Raw genomic sequence first — 17,182 nt, 5'->3', positions numbered from 1 at the left:
TGCCCCTGGGGAACTTCAGGGTAAGTTTTATAACCGATGCCACAAGGATCCCTTAGAGTCAGAGCACCCTGCGCCATGCCCTGCTCTGTAAGGTCAGTCTAGATCAGATATCCTGAGGCAGAGCAGGCAAAGGAGGTGGAAAGATGATCTGATAACTAGTTAAAAAACTGTGGTGGGACTTTTTATAGTAGTCTTCAATTTACAGACTACTTGGGGACAAAATGTGTTATTGAGTCCAGAGATGAAATAAAAACTAGCAGGTAAAAGTTACTGGAGGGTTCAAACTTCAGCCCAGCCCATCGAAGACCCTTCTAACAACTGGAGCTTCTGAGGAGGGCAGCTCCACAGCCAGAGCTTGGTTTGAAGCTGGAGGACCATTTGTCCAGGATGCCAGTAAGGGGTGGCTGTTTGAAGGATACAAAGGCTGTGTGAGGTTGCATTGAAGCTTCCTACCCAGCTCTGTGACCCCAAGTTTTCAGATGCACAAGGCTGGGATGTTATTTGATCAAGCAAGCAGGACAGGCATGACTACTCCCATCATACAGAGGAGCAATTTGAAGCTCAGAGAGATTAACGGAAGGTCCAAATCTAGAGGGGGCAGAACCACAGACTTCACACTCAAACACCAGGGGAGATGTACAGAGCCAAGATCCCAGTAACTCAAAGATTCAAGAAGACAGACCCTCAATAGGTAAACGACAAGGAAAAAAAGGCAACTTCCCCTCAACCTTTGGCCTTTGTGACTGGATTATACTGCAGAGAACATCTTCTTGCGTCATCCAACATGTAGTTTGCCAGTAAAAAGAGTCACAGTGGAAGCCACAGTCCAGTCCAAAGTTGTGTTGTCTGAGAGGCACTCTAAACTCTCTCAGGGGGCTCAGGGAGACTCCAGGTAGCAGCCCTACCTGTCTTGACTTGGTCTGAGGCTGGGGTGGGAACCGCTCAAACAGGAAGGGGAAAAAAGTGCCTGATTCCCTGAGAGAGAACATGAGGGAAGCAGGAACCTTCTCTCTCTGTGTTTCCAGGAAAAACTCTACCCACAGCTACTTGGCTCCTGAGGAAATATGTAAAGCGTTCCTGACAAAGAAAACCCAGGGGCACAGATGATGACTGGGGAGAAGGGGTGGTCTTTTTCATCCTAGGTTTCTGGCAGTTTGGCCTCAGGCTGGAGTTGTTGTCATGGTTGTTTTGGTGCTGCTCTCCCACAAAGAGAAATCAGGGTTGGGGGATGAGGGGAGAGAAAAATTCAGGTGAAATAAAACTGGGACCATAGACACATTTTATTTCTCTTCAGAGAACTGCCAGGACATTAACATGACATTCACAGTGTACTCAGCATTCTTGATTTCATGATGGCTGATTTCATGCAAGCAAGGACTCAGAAGAAATAAAAATCATTCCATTAACATTTATTGAGCACGTATCTTATAACAGGTACTCTCTAGAACACTGTCCATGTGTTGGTTCACATGGGCTTCTTGAAGATACTATGAGGTGGCTATTATCATTATGCTTATTTAGCAGATAAGGAGAAAGGCACAGAGAAGGTTCTGCCACATGTCCAAGGTTTTGGACTATATTTGTTATTTATTAAATAGCAGAGCTGAGATCGAAACCAGAACAGTCTCACTCAGAGCCCAAGTTACACTGGATTGCAGTGTTGTACTAGCAGTCCCGATATGGGAATGGAATCGTTGAGGAAAGTTACATAACTTGTTCAAAATCCACACACAAATGAAAGCTAAATCAGCACTAAACACTCTAATATTCCAAGATGAGGTCAGACGATGGTCCCCCAGTCCAAGAATCTCCTGGACCAGTGCTCACAAACCGTGACCACTGACATTTTGTTCAACTTCCAGAATAAATGTCTTAGAAAAGATCGAGGTAGATGTTGAGCCAAACACTCACTAGATACCTCCAATGAGTCAGGCCCTCTCCACATTGGCCATTCTCCTAACTCATGGATCCCTCACAGCCAACTTTGTAAACACCATTTTTATCTCCTTGCTTATAGATATTAGCACCATATTTGAGGTCACAGAACCAGTTAACAACAGAGAAAGAAGCAGCAGGTCTCCTGACTCAGCCCAGGCCCCTGCACTTCATGTTTCAGTTCACTTCCTCAAATGTAAGAGTTCTTGAAATAACACAATTTCTAATACATTTAGATGTGAATCTTATCACTTTGACCTTAACAGAAGGCTGATAAAATTTTTTGAAATGTCCTCGCCTTTAATAATTAATTAAATGGAGCTCATAAAGGGGATAAGTTTGACTCTACAGTAATGAGATGCTTTATTCTCCCTCATATAATTTTACGGATATTTGCAATCACTTTTCATGAAGTTAACGTCCTTCTCAAGGAAGCAAGTTTGTTTCTCTAAGGTTTGGATTCCATGTTACCTTCTCATAGACTCTGAGGAACCCAAACCCCACAGACTAAGTGAAATTGGTGGAGGAAAGCATTTCCAAAAGGAATAGAACAGATCCATTTTTTAATCAAAATGAGCCTCTGGAGACAGATAGATTGATCAAAAGATAGATAGATAGATAGATAGATAATAGAAACTGAGAGAGAGAAAGAGAGAATGAATATGTATCACACAAACAGCCAATGTGATAGGAATGAACTCAGCCAGACCTTGGCACTTAATAAATTACCAGTTTCATGGGGATGGTTTCAGTAAAGCTCTGAAGTCAGCAGTACAAGGAATTCTATAACGCCAAGACAGCAGTCTGTTTTCAGAAGAACTGGACTTGAACCGGAAGTCAACTACTCATCCTAAAATGGCAAGAGATTCACTGGCAGACACTTTGGGGATACAGAGGTGCCAACTCTTGGGATGACCTCACCATAAATTCTGAAATGGATAATAATACTTTTCGGGATTCTGTTAAAGTTCATCAGTGAAAGTCCCAGCCATTACTTAAGAAGCCCTAATACTTTCAGTTGATTATTACTATTAATAGTAACTCACCAATTCAATCCAAAGTCACGCCTTCTACAGAGTCGGTTTTAGTGCGTTTCTTAATTAGGTTTTCCCATTAGCCACGTTCATAACTTCCAGGGGAAATGGAGCATTAGAGGTCATTGCTGTGAGGGACTGCTGGCCAAATCACGGACAACCCATCACACATTCTCTGTGCTCTTTAGACACCACTTTGCACCCTCCCAGTGTCCCACACCAAGACCTAATCCTAATCTTCGGTTCTTCCCTGAGAGGCTGAAATAAAGAATAACTTTGAGGAAGCAAGACACGAGAGAAGCAAATCAGCAGTGAAGGGGCAGCCTTCATCTCTCGTGCACTGATTAATTCATCACAGATTGAATAAATGAACCTCTCACTTCCTAAGATCCCCAGGATACTTGTTAGTAAAGAGGGTTGACTGAAAATGTATCGGGGCGGAGCGGAAGACTGTGAATGATTCCCCAAATTTAACTTTTTAACATAAAAAGCTCTCTTTTGGAATTAACATGTGAAGGCGGTCAAAATAAAGACCTATGATAAAGCCATACCAATTAGAATAACATAACATTAACATAAAGAAAAACCAATGAATGGATCAGAGTGGAGGGCGCAGAAAGACAGTGACCAATACGCAGTCAACAAATCTGTGGCAAAGGTCACTCAGCAGAGAAATGAGGAAACAATGATGTTATCAGTGAGTCATCCTTTGTCAACTGCATAGCTGTAGAGAAAAATCACGATTGTATGTGTCTTTAGCTTTATATTATACCATACACAGAAATCTGTTCCAGATGAATTACAAATTGAGGGCACCTGGGTGGCTCAGTCATTAAGCGTCTGCCTTCGGCTCAGGTCATGATCCCAGGGTCCTGGGATGGAGTCCTGCATCGGGCTCCCGGCTCAGCAGGAAGACTGCTTCTCCCTCTACTACCGGCCCTGCCCACCCGGCTTGTGTTCCCTCTCTCGCTGTCTCTCTCTGTGTCAAATAAGAAAGAAAGAAAGATCTTAAAAAATTGAATTTTTTAAAAAGATGAATTCAACACCGAAAAGCGGCAGATAAGTAATAAATAGCTTATAAGAAAATATAGGAAAATGTTTTTGATGACTTTGATGTAGGCTGGTTTTCTTAAACCAGTCCCTCAAAAGTTTTGAGCAGCAATAATTATACAGGAATGAATTACAGTGAAGAGCCTATGTTCACATAAAGTCACACCACTGGGCCAGTGAAGAGACAAATCCTATATTGAAAAAGACACATATATATGACAAATGACTCAGCCAGATTAGACGTATAACAACAAATATAACAAAAAACAAAAAATCCCCAAAAACGCTTTGAAAAAGATAGGAAAAGAATAAAATTGAAAAGATTTGAACAAGGAATTTGCAAAAAGCATGATATCCAAATGAACAATCAGCCTTAACAGTAATCAGGGAAATACTTATTAAAATCAATATGTGACAGTATTCCATAATCGAAGGATACATAAAATAAAAAAGATGGAAGATCTTTTATCCATCTGTATGTAGAGTCAACAAAACTCTTCCTCACTGCGATGGAAGCATCAACTGGTAGAATTACTTTGTAAACATATATAGCAATGTCTACTAAAGCTGAACATACCGGTCCCCGAATTGGAGATGGGTCTCTATGTTCACCAAAAGACATAGAAGAGAGTATTTATAGAAGAATGACTCACATTTATCTCAAATTATATAGTTTAGATAATTCACAAGTAAATACAATATGGAAGAAATTAAAAAACATAATATTGAGCAAAAACACAAGCATAAAAAAAGGACATAGAACTAGATTCCATTTTTACAAACTTCATATGAAGTATAAAACCAAGCAAAACCAACCTATGCTATTTAAAGTCAAAACAGGGCCTCCCCAGGGGAAGAACTGACTATCAGGGGGCATGAGTCAGGTCTCTGGGGGAGCTGCTCGTGGTCTTTTCTTGATGGCAGCGTTAGCTACACAGGTGTGTTCATTTATGAATGTAATGCAGTAATGTTGTGGACACTTTTCAATGTTTACTTACTTAAAAAAATCCCATGGTGGAAAGAAAAGATGGATAGGAGTCATCGGAGGAAAAAAAAAAAAATGACAAATTCTGGGAACAGTTAACTTTCTACTTTGGGAGCATCTCTGAGAAAGCTGGCAAGGTTAAAACCAGGAGGTAAGAGTACCTCCTTGACGTACACCCTTCTCATATTTATATGTGTGTAACAGGTAGACTGTAGATAGTAATGATGTCATTCCCTCTTTCGTCTATGGTCACATTTCCCAGGGTAACAATACTGCACTAATAGAAAATGACAACGGACTTGTCATAATGCCCCCAACAACCGCTCTGGTTCAGGCCCCATGCCCAAGGAAATGACAGAGCCACTCATTCCCATCTTGTGTCAAAGGAGCAACATAACAAAAATCAAGGGGAAAGAAAGCTCGTCACAACCATGCTAGTCAAAGTCTACTGTGGAGAGAGGAGAGCGGACGTGTGTTTGAGAGCTCAGAGCCTTCGGTCTAGTCAAAGACGCGATGCTCAAAGGGAAAAAAAGGAAATCAAAGGTGGTATTGAAGGGCTGTTAGACTGAGTCCCAAATGGCATGGACACAGAGGAGCCTGAAAGGAAGAATGTTGGATCACCTCCTGTTACATGTACGAAGAACCACAAGGTAGACCTAGTTCTTATAAAAGGGAGGAAAAAATGGCTACACAGATCCTTTCCCTGCCAGCAGTCCCTGGGTTGGCAAATCCCTGATCTTGTTTAAAGGCCAGTTCAAATATTAATTCCTTATAAAGTCACTCCTTCCCCCTCCCAGAGATCCTCACAGGACTTCGCACAAATCTAGATTTTACTTACTATGCACTTAGGACTCTAAATTACATTTTTTATGTTTGAGTAGCTGGCTGCCCCCTCCACTATGGGTAGGAAACCTCAGGGCAAAGCATCTTAGCAAGTAGCAGAGTCATCTGAGATGTCTTCATAGTCTTTTTTTAAAATAATTTTGTTACAGAAGGAATACATACACATGGCAAGAAAAAAATTAAAAACAGCAGAGACAAGTATAAAGGGGATGGTTGCACGATCTAGCCGAGCAATTTACAAACTTTTCTTGCAAAGGGCTAGATAGGAAATATTTTAGGCTCAGCAGGACTACAGTCATTGTTGGAGTTACTCAACTCTGCCGGGTGCTTCACAAAAACAGCTACAGATGATATATAGAAACAGATGAATGAGGTTGTGTTCCAACAAAACTTAACTTTGAACAACAGGTAGCAAACCAAATAGTTTGCCCACCCCGATATGCTGAGTGATGGTCTCGTGCCCCAAATTAATGACTGTTAAAAAGGTTTTATAAAATGCACTGTTAGTTGAGTATATCCTTTGTGCAGCCCCACTAACCACAATGTAGCTTTAAGGTCAGCAAAAATACACAGTGATTGATCTGTACCAGTTTCCTCAAAGGAAAAAAAAAAAGTTCCTAAATCACTTTCCCCCCACCATAAAGAACAGGTGTATGGGGTGAGGTAGCTACTAACTACCTTTGTGGAACCGCTGCAGAGTCAAAAATGAAAGCAAATGTATCCAAGTCGTTGGCGCTCCCATATCGCCTAAACGTACAGTTTTCACTAGAAATGAAATTACTAATTCTAGTTTCATGCTCAGATGAGCCTGTAAAATTATCTAACCCATTCAACATATAAATTGTGACATAAGCTCTAATACAAGGACCCTAGGATTTTGGGGGCTGCTTAGAAATCTATCGGCAAAGGTGAATAGTATTTCAAAAGTAAAATCCATTCCAAGCCAAGAGAAAAAAAAAATTAAAATGTCATCTCTTTGTAACATCAGAAACCACAAGCACATACCTTCATAAGGGGACTGAGGTGGCCGTTGGTTTCCCTTGCGCCCCTCAATTGGGCGTAGATTTCAGGTCCTTTAGTAGTGAGACATGGTATCTGTGGAAGAAAAAACATTAGAACTTATACTAAAACAGAAAACAAAACAAACAAACAAAAAAACCCTTATTAGTAGGAAAAGTTCTAGTGAATCTTAAGAACAAGTTCCATTCTGGAACTCTGAAACACATTGATGAATTGTAGGTTTTCCACTGTCACTGGCTTCCCTGAGTTTCTCACTCTGCCGATGATTTGCTCTTTGGATCTCTGGGTCTCCATGTTTCTGACATAGCCTCTTTCCCTCTCCCTCTCTCTCACTCCTTCCTGCTTTTCTCTCTCTCTCTCTCTCTCTCTCTCTCTCACTCACTCTGGTTCTATCATAGTCTTTGGGGTCTTTTCTCTTTCTCTCTCTGTACCTCAACTTCTGTCTGTTCTGTTTCTCTTTCTTTCTCTATTCCTTTGTCTGAGGTTGCCTTGCAATTAAGCAATTCAATTATCAAAGTTCTTCTCCGTGGCCATGCGAGACTTTTAGTGACTCGCCTTCATGGGTGAGGAGTTACAGGTAGAATATGAGTGCTTGACTCACTATGTATTCATATAGCTCGGGTGTGTGTATATGTGGGGGGTGTGTGCATATATGAATATGTACATGTAGGCAATTATGTAGATGAATATCCAGATGAAGCTAATGTCTGAGATTTAAATTGAGATATATGTTTAATTCGTTGGACTTACAGGTCACCAAAACATCTACTATAGAGTACATAGTCTTGTTGGGGCAAATACCTCCGTATATGTGTCTCTTTTTAAAAAACTTTATTTATTTATTTGACTCTCCCCACTAAGCAGAGAGCCTGTGTAGGGCTCAATCCCCTGGGACCATGACCTGAGCCAAAGGCAGATACTTAACCAACTGAGCCACCAGGCGTCCCCAATACCTGTCTCTTTTCTAATTAGAAAACCAAACCGATGAGGAAAGGCTTGGTTGCATTCACTATCACATGAGGAGGAGAAACATACAAAGTGATCTCCTACCACCTTTGTCATCAAAACTATCTACACTAGTAATTAGAAATTTGGGGGGTTTTGGTGAAATCTAGGTGCTAGAATTAAGTATAATGAAGCTTATAAGGTTCATGATCTTTTTTGGTTTAGTTTAAAATATTTTTTTAAGGAATGAAAGTAGCATATATTCATAGAAGAAAAATTTTTAAAAAACAATTTAAATGATAGTCAAAACAGTCATGATCAATGATAATATTTTAGTCTTCCCTTTCTACATTTTTTTCATATTTTCTTTCTTTTCTTCTACAAAAATAGAAACATATTCGATAAGGCATACAGAGCCCCTATTATGTACCAGATGCCCTGTTAGATAATTAAGATACATCAGAAAACACAACAGACAAAAATTTCTACCTTCAGGGAACTTAAAATATTACTTTTAAAAAAACTTATGGTTTTACTTTTGCTTTGCTGTATACATTTTCTAAGTCATTTAATACAAATTTATAGTGCACTTAATAGGTATATAACATTTTATCACATTGATGCACAAGAAGATGGGTATTATTTGCTTCGGTGGACCAACAAAAGTCCAAAAACCACCCCAAAACATACAAACCCAAAGTCACACAGCAAGAGATTAGTAAGTATTTACTCTGAGTGAATAGTTATAAGTGCTGTGAGGGATATATAGAAAAAAGAATAAAAACTATTTTTTCTAAATATGAGGGATGACCCCAGCCCTCTAAGACATGAACTGACAAGAGAGGGAGCATAATTGCAGAAAAGAGAGACAATATACATTATACATCTGCTCCATTATACATCTGCATTACACGTTCTTACAAGGGTGTGCTCTTCTTAATTCAAAGACGACATCTATTAGTACTACTACTACTACAGATAACGTTTATTACTACGTGCCAGGAACTATGTGCGGTAAGGGCTATCAACCCATTTAAGACTGTTAACAACCCTATAAAAAGAATATTTTTATGTATGAGGACAAGAGACATAGAGTCATAGTTATTTTCATGAAGTCACAGAGCTAGTAAATGATGACGCAGCATTTCAAACCCAGAAAGTCTGTTTCCAGAATCTTTCCTACTGATCATTATATTAGAGTTAAAAAAGTATATCATGTTTCATCCTCAGAACACAAATCTTATTTATATGGAGAACCAAGAAAAATGGTACCAAAAACTCATTCCCATACAAACTATGAAGTGTTTATTTCAACAGTAGAAAAAATGCTTTCCAGGGAAAAGCACTGTCTTTCCTCTTTCTGGTATCTTCTACGTGCATCATTCTCTCTCTTCTAGTCAGCTTCGGCAGGTCTGACCCCATTGTATTCAGACTGTTTTGAGAGGTTATTGAAAGCTGTGGACTTCAATTTTTTCCAGAAAAATAAAACATGCTCATATACACACAATGTGCAGGCAATCTCAGGAAGTTCATGGACCCTGAAGCCTGTAGAAGAATTCTCTAGGGAAATATTTTTCAAACTTTAGTGTTACTAAGAATCACGTAGGGGATTATTAAAACATAAATACCCCTGCTCACTCTCCTACCCCCTTCAACAGAATAAATACAAATTCTAGAGGCTACATTTACTTCAAACACCCCAGGTTATTTCAAATGTGGGGGCCTGAGGAACACCCTTGAATGTAGTCTTGGTTGCCTGTTGGAGAACACAAGGCTGCTCAGTTCACAACCGAGGGCTGGTCAGGTGGAAATCCAGATGTGGGTGACAAAAGGCTTTTACATGATTCTTATCAAAGGAAAGAAGTGAGGTTCTAAAAAAAACCTTTGACTTTTCAAACAGGCAAGACCCGGATCAGATGACCCATGAGTTAGGGTCCCTATATCCTCTCTCATTCTCGTTAGGGACGTGGCCGGAAACATCAAACCTCTGGCGCTTGGGCACAGTATGATTAGCTAATTACCCGATAACATGTCTTGGTAGCCTGAGGTCCATGTGAGTGTTCATATCTCTCCAGATCAGTAGCCAACAGGGAGAAATCAAATGCTAGTTTGCACACATTCATTCTTGCTGGAGAGCAAGATGGAGGTGACATGTTAATGATGTCACAGGAGTCACTCACAGGAATGTGTGGATGTCATGAAAGGAATCAAACACCTGAGAACCAGCCAGCACCCTGAGAGCAGAGTAACATGGAAGGGAGTACACTTAGATCTTTCTGTTCATGCCAAGGATTCCCCTGTCATCACTTGAACTGGCTTGGGAATTCCTCTCTAAGAAATTTCAGAATGAACCCAATACACAAAGGCAGTATGACCATAGAAAGAGCTTTGCAGTCAAAGTCAGAGCAAAACTCAAATTTCTGATGTACAAACTTTTACCAGCTAGGTAATTTGTGGCAGCTTTCTTAACCCCTCTTGAGACAGAGTAGGAGCAGACTTGGATTCCCTCAACTCTGACCTTGAAATCCAGCATTTCTTGGTAGCTGAAACTTTTGCCTCTTGAGTAGGTATCTTGCAGGTACATGGAAGAAGTGTATTTACCAAAAGAGGGACTCACCAGGAAGACTGGTGAAGGCCAAACAAAACCAGTCTGTGCCCCAGGTGGACCCCAGGGCTGACCTGACCTTTCACCAACTTTCTCCCTCATTACAACACTAAAAATCACACCCAAGGGTGGAGATTGAACATGCTATGGAGATATGTAGTCCATGGTGAAGCATATTCTGCCCAATGCACCTATTTTGCCCACCTCCTATATCCCCCACCCCTATGCTCAGATGTCTCTCCTTTCCCACTTCAGCCTCCTCAGCCTCCATTCTGAGAGCCAGCCAGATGACCCTTTCCTTTGTTGTGTCTCCCCTGTGCTTAAGCATAAGCCCCAAGGGCCTTGCCCACAACTCCTATTGTCCTCCAATAAATTTCTGTCCAAGGATCCCAGTTAGCAATACCCTAGACCTCAATTTCCAGTGTTAGAATGGGAATAATACCCACTTCACAGGGTTGTTGGAAGGATTAAATTACAAGACATAGTGATGATACTCTGCGATGGGCTTAAAGAGGGTTGCTGAAAAGCTAATGGTGACTTGCCATAGTTGTTAAAAGTCAGCTTCTGTTATGTGATGTAGACAGCACACGTGGGTGGAACAGAGTTGTTCGGCAAACTCCCCTCTGCCTTGTCTCCAGCCCCCCGTCTCAGTCAGACACAAGAAGAGTGAAAGGAGCCAGGGATGACTGATTTACAATTGTCAGCAAAAAAGTAACACTTCTATCATTAGGCAATGTCACCCGACTTGAAGTAAAGCTTATTAGCACCCTGTACGATCACTTTACAAGGCTAATGATAGCCCATCAATTACCCTGAATGAAACAACCTGTTCTAAAGCCCAGCACCTATCCCCTGCATCCGTTCTCCTGAACCCCAGGAGCCCTGTGCCCCAACCCACTGGTGGTTCCTGATGGGCAGGAAGGAGGGCTTAAGCCAAACATAACCCTGTCCCCAACCCATGGCAAATGGCCTGAGTAAGCACAGGTATCAGTGGAATTCTGTGTCCTAGGTTGTAGCCTCCCTTTCTTCCAACACCTGACACGTACATCACACTGTTAAACCAGCCATCCCTCAGTTTCATCTAGCACAAAGTGTAGGTAATATTATCTGTCCTTCTTATCTCGTAGGACTACGATGATAATAAAACTGAAGCAATATGACAAAATTCTTCAAAAGTGAAGCATTTTGAACAGTAAAAAGGCACATTACTGATCTAAGGTAGTAGAAAAATATTCAGTAGATCTCAGCAGAAGCAGACATGACGGCTTTGATGGACAAGTAAAAGTACATGCCAGGCTTCCTTCAAGAACATTCAGGTCCTTTTATCCCCATCAGAATTTTAGAATAATCTCTGTTCTTTCAGGATGAACCTTGCATAGTAAGATTTCACCTTTGTTTCTTGCCAAGCTTTTAACCATTTCATCTGTAAGGGTGAAGAGTGGGCTACATGCAAACGTGTTACTGTGGCACACTGATTATTTTAAATAAAAGTCACTTACAAGATAGCCAGAGCAAAAAGAATACTCTGATTGCCACCCCCACTCCTCAACTTGCCTTTATCTCCAGAAAGCAAGAAATAAATCTCCTTCTCTGTACCACAGGTAAAAAGAACCTTTCCTTTACAGGAAATTTAGCCCAAGAAGGCTTTATAAACAAGCGTGTTACTTTTTTACTCTTTTACTTTCCTAGCCAAATTGAAAATTCCTTACCATCTGTAGCTCCCAAAGTTACATTTTCTTGTCCTGTCAATTCCTCAGAGATTTATCATCTCTTCGCCTAAAAAGTTGTAAAAATTGCCTGCCCTGATCATTTCCTGAAGTCTCAATTTCATGATTGTGTCACTGTGCGTACTCTGGTTTGGTTTTGTTTTTATCCTGTTACTCTGTCTCATGTCGATTTAATTCCTAAACCAACTGGAAGAACCTTGGAGGAAAGAAGGAAAATTGTTCCTCTCCTGCACATACATCTGATGGGAGCAGAGTCTGCTCTCTGCAGCGGCTGTCACATCTCTTCCAGGCCAGCGTCCCTGGCCACGGCAGGGATGAGGTCTGGCCAGTTTGCCTTTGGAGACACAGGTGCATTCTTCATACTTTTGAGAAGTATGGGACCACAAGCCAGATACACATAAAGAAAGATCATAGATTTGCATATAAATTTAAAGACATAAAACGAAGTGGCATTTTGGGGGACCTGGCTCAGGATGTGTCTGATAGAATTCACTCAATAAAAGACAGTCTTCGTTTTGAAAATCGTGCTTGAGAAGTAAGTCAGGATAAAAAGAAGCTATGACATCCAACATGAGATTTAAATGGGCAAATAAGCACCATCATAACTTTAAGGGATGAGGTAGGGGGTTTTGGGTTCGTTTTTGTTGGTGGGGGCGCCAATGTTCAATTTTTCATTGGGCATATAATATACCCATAATCATTCAAAATTGATAGCATAGATTAAGGAATCTCCTCTCTGTTTTCTCCTGCCGTTCTTCTGCCTACCATGAACAATGGCCATCTCAAAATTCTCCTTTTAAAGTCCTCACTACTATTCGTTGTCCAATTAAAGCATCGTCCTTCCTATAAGCCTTCTTAGCCATCCCTGCCAGACGGTTCCCGTCTCAACTTTACCTCTATAGCAGCTCTGCTTTCAGATGACCTGTGTCTTCTAGAGCCTCATAGGAACGTTCATCACTTTCCATACCACGTCACACACATCTCTTCATCAGTGCCTGGAACATCACAGGTGCTCAGCGATATCTGCAGAATGAAAAATTAATAAGATTATTTGCACAATGTTGTTAGTGTTGTCCCCGGCACATGGTACTCCTTAAATGGTAGCAACTGTTCATATAAATAAGAAAACACTCCATATAGTTTGTGCCCAATTCTATGGTTTCATGTCCAGTTCTATTCTATTCATACTTTTTTTTTTTAAAGATGTGAATCATCCCCTGAGTCATTTTTTTTTTTACGTTTTAATTTAAATTCCAGTTAGTTAACATAGAGTACAAGGCTAGTCTCGTATAGTGATTCATCACTTCCACACAACACCTGGTGCTCATCACAACAAATATCTTTCTTAATTCCCATCACTTATTTAACCCATTCCTCCACTCCCCTCCCCCGCACCAGAGTCAATATTTAACGATCTTTTATAGAAGGTCCCAGCAAATCCCAAAATGAAGTGTCATTTCTACTTTTGGATTATGTATTTTGCAGCTGAAGCTTCCATGTTTTCCAACACAAAGGTGATATAAAACAAACTTTTTTTTTTTTTTTTTAATCTTAACACGAATACCAGTACCTGATTTATTTTTTTTTTTTTAAAGATTTTATTTATTTATTTGACAGAGAGAAATCACAAGTAGATGGAGAGGCAGGCAGAGAGAGAGAGAGAGGGAAGCAGGCTCCCTGCCGAGCAGAGAGCCCGATGCGGGACTCGATCCCAGGACCCTGAGATCATGACCTGAGCCGAAGGCAGCGGCTTAACCCACTGAGCCACCCAGGAGCCCCCAGTACCTGATTTACACAGTGGGTTTCAAACTTCAGGGATGTAAACACATATGTATGGGAACAATAGGGAGGTAATCTAATCACGTAAAATACAAGGCTCCCTCACTCCCAAGTCAAGGACATAGATCAACGTGTCATCTTTGTGTGCCCAAAACTTTACTTACAAATACAAGGAGCTCAACACTCTCAAAACGAAGACACAAAAATGTATCTGACCTGAGTAGAGCTTCAAAGAAACAGACTATGTGTCCTCAGAAAGCAGAAAGCTGACAGTCTTTCTACTTTAAAAGAGATTCAAATTGGCCCATCTGCCCCCACGTCTTACACCTTCTTCCTCTACAGCATCTTGCTTTCCATGTCACAATGTATTAGCCTTCATAATCAGGACCAGAGCCCTGATCAGCAAAGGAAAACTATAAGTTTGTTAAAGAAAGCCAATTCTATGAAAATTTAAATGTATATAAATGATCACCCAACCTGGTTTTCACAACCGATGTCAAATTAAAATCAGGTTTTTTGTGGACTCGGCCATGTATGAAGTTAAGATCTCAAAATTTTCACACAAATTTGTGCTCAGTGAATCACTCACGTGTTGCTCCTAAGGCTCTCTGAAGATGAAGAGGGGAGTGTGAGAACAATGGAATCACTTTGGAGTTCAGGAGTGAAATTGGACAGGTATGTATTAAAAGCATTCTTTTTTCTCAAGGAGACAGAGCATCCGTACCAGGACGTGCCTCTTCCCAATATCCTCTGAAATCCATTCATGAGGAATAATTTTACAAAGAGACCTCGACTGGCTCTGATTTCTATGTCCTACCTTAAAATCTACAAGGCATACATAGATTTGGGAGTCAGATCCAAAAAGTTTGCAAACTGTGCTCTGTCCCTGATCCTCACATAAGAGCCTGACCAGGTGACTTATTCTTTCTGAACCTTGGGTTCCTGTTTAATGTCATGGGAGTGAGTAATCATTCAACACTTACAAGATTATTGTGACATTTTAAAAAATGACGAATATACAACATTTTACAACAGCGACAAAAAAATACTGGCCCGGTTCAGGGACGCCTGGGTAGCTCAGTCAGCTAAACCTCTGCCTTCAGCTCAGGTCATGATCCCAGGGTCCTGGGATCCAGCCCCACAATGGGCTCCCTGTTCAGCGAGAAGCCTGCTTCTTCCTCTCCTTATGACTGCAGCTCCCCTTGCTTGCACGCTCTCTCTCTCTCAAATAAATAAACCAAATCTTAAAAAATAATAATAATAACAAAAACTGGCCTGGTTTAGTTGCTAAGGTAGCAGTTGATATATTTCAAGTCTAAAAATAACCGAAGGAGAAGACATGCACGTCACATAATCAGACAGTCATGGCAATTTGATAAATGCAACATTAATACCATCGTAATGACATAAGTTATGTATGCAGATGACTGTCTATGAGCAATGGTGCCAGGGAGAAAGAACGGGAATAAGAAACTGAAACATTTAAATTGCATTCAGCATAAAAACGTGAGGAAAAGATATTAATGCTTACCACCCACCTAACAAGAATTTCACAGGCATTACCGAGCTAGTGCTGGTTAGCATTCCCGTACTCGGTGGAGAAAGGAATAATACACCCAACACACCCCACAAGGCAGTGCATATAATCATATAAAGTTAGATCATGTATGAAATGAGTTATATAGAAGCAATACGTTCTTGCTCCTGACAAATAATCTGTGCTCAGGCCCCTGAATGCCACAGTACACCCTCATTTGGTCCAAATCTTGCAAAGATTCTCATCAAGAAAGTCTGCCCTGGATGACAAGGCTGCAAAGGTCAGTACCTGAATTTAAATAATAGCTCAAAATCTTAGAAATTCCTCTGAACTCGCTCCCTTTTTAGTTTCTCTCTCTCTCCCTCTTTTTCTTCTCTCTCCCTCTCTCTCACACATACACAGAATAAAGCAAGGTCTAGTCACGTGCAAGGCCAAAGTTACATGCATCCTCGGATGGCTGGCCCAAGAACATTAGCAACATGCACAGGAAAGAGGCAAGAAGGAGAAGGGGAAGTAGGCAAGAAAAATATTCAGAATATTTGAAAAGTTATATTGGCAGTCTATAATCATATAATCACCATATCCTTAGTTCAGTCTTTTCGCTAAAGATCAGACAGGTTCAAAGGATATGTGATGGCTTTGCCCCACTTTCTGGGGGAGAATCATAGTGACCAACCATGAATTTCAGATGTTGTGTTCATATTTGGGGTTGATGAACTATTTCCTTTACTACTGATCAGAGAGAAAAAAAGTGTGGGAAATGGCAGTGACACAAACATGAATGAGACTTCAACACAACAGTGTCCTTCCATGTGCATCAAGATCTGTCATTCTGTCCATTAATTCTGATTGACACTGACCTCACTTTACAGGTGAGGAAATCTATACTCAGATTATTACGTGAGCTTGCCGAAAGTACATGACAAATAAAGAGGGCTAGCACTCACATCTCCACTCTACTTTTCATTTCATTACTGAGAAGTTTCCTCTGATCTGAGAAGTTTTCTCTGATTCTACACTAATTTACAAAAATAATAACTTTATGTTCTCCATGACACTGAAATGGATATATCTGGGTAGATGAAATTGATGAGCTCTGCCTCTGAGGTCAGAGAGGGAAGGTTATGGGGTGTGCATGCGTGGGCAGTTAAGATTAAAAAATGAACGACTTCAGTCAAGAGAGAAATCTCACTAGTTAGCACACTTTGAGTGCTCAAACATCATCAGTCACCACCCTTACTACTACAATAAGTAGCCCTCGTAGATGCACAGCAGGTCACTGATCCAAAAATCTGACCCACACTCCCCCTACATGACTTAGAAGTATAATCATATGACCGTGCTGGCAACACACACACACCCCACCCCACCCCCACACGCAGTCTGGCGATACATTTAAGTAATTTCTTTTTTTTAATTGTGTTATGTTAGTCACCATACAGTACATCATTAGTTTTTGATGCAGTGTTCCAAGATGTACTGTTTATTTCTTAAATGAACAAGTATCTGGTTTGCCTAAAGTGTATTCTCCCCTCTCTCATTCTGTTCAAAATCTTTCAAGATTAGGAAAGGGATAATTTGAAGCTTGGATAACAGTATGTATTTCTAGTCCAAAGTCCTTTGCTTCATGGTACCTATATATTTGATGTGTTTGCAACTTCATTTTACAGTCAGAAATTTGGAGGTAAATGCTTAAAGAAGTGAAAAAGTTTCAGAAACTTC

At 40.6% G+C, this 17,182-nt stretch overlaps 1 long non-coding RNA gene across 1 annotated transcript in view; it reads right to left on the bottom strand.

Moving 5' to 3' along the window:
• LOC131830275 (uncharacterized) overlaps positions 1-13,146 on the bottom strand; it is a 67,955-nt gene extending 54,809 nt beyond the window's left edge. The window contains exons 1-2 of the long non-coding RNA XR_009353094.1: positions 13,039-13,146; positions 6,853-6,942 (exon numbers count right to left, since the gene is read on the bottom strand). This is a non-coding gene — a long non-coding RNA (uncharacterized LOC131830275). The remainder of the gene's footprint in view (positions 1-6,852; positions 6,943-13,038) is intronic.
• Between the last annotated feature and the right edge of the window lie 4,036 nt (positions 13,147-17,182).

The sequence above is a fragment of the Mustela lutreola genome, chromosome 4 (genome assembly GCF_030435805.1).
Source record: "Mustela lutreola isolate mMusLut2 chromosome 4, mMusLut2.pri, whole genome shotgun sequence".
NCBI lineage: Eukaryota > Metazoa > Chordata > Mammalia > Carnivora > Mustelidae > Mustela > Mustela lutreola.
Note: the sequence above shows the minus strand (reverse complement) of the source record. Positions and strands in the feature narration are given on the sequence as shown.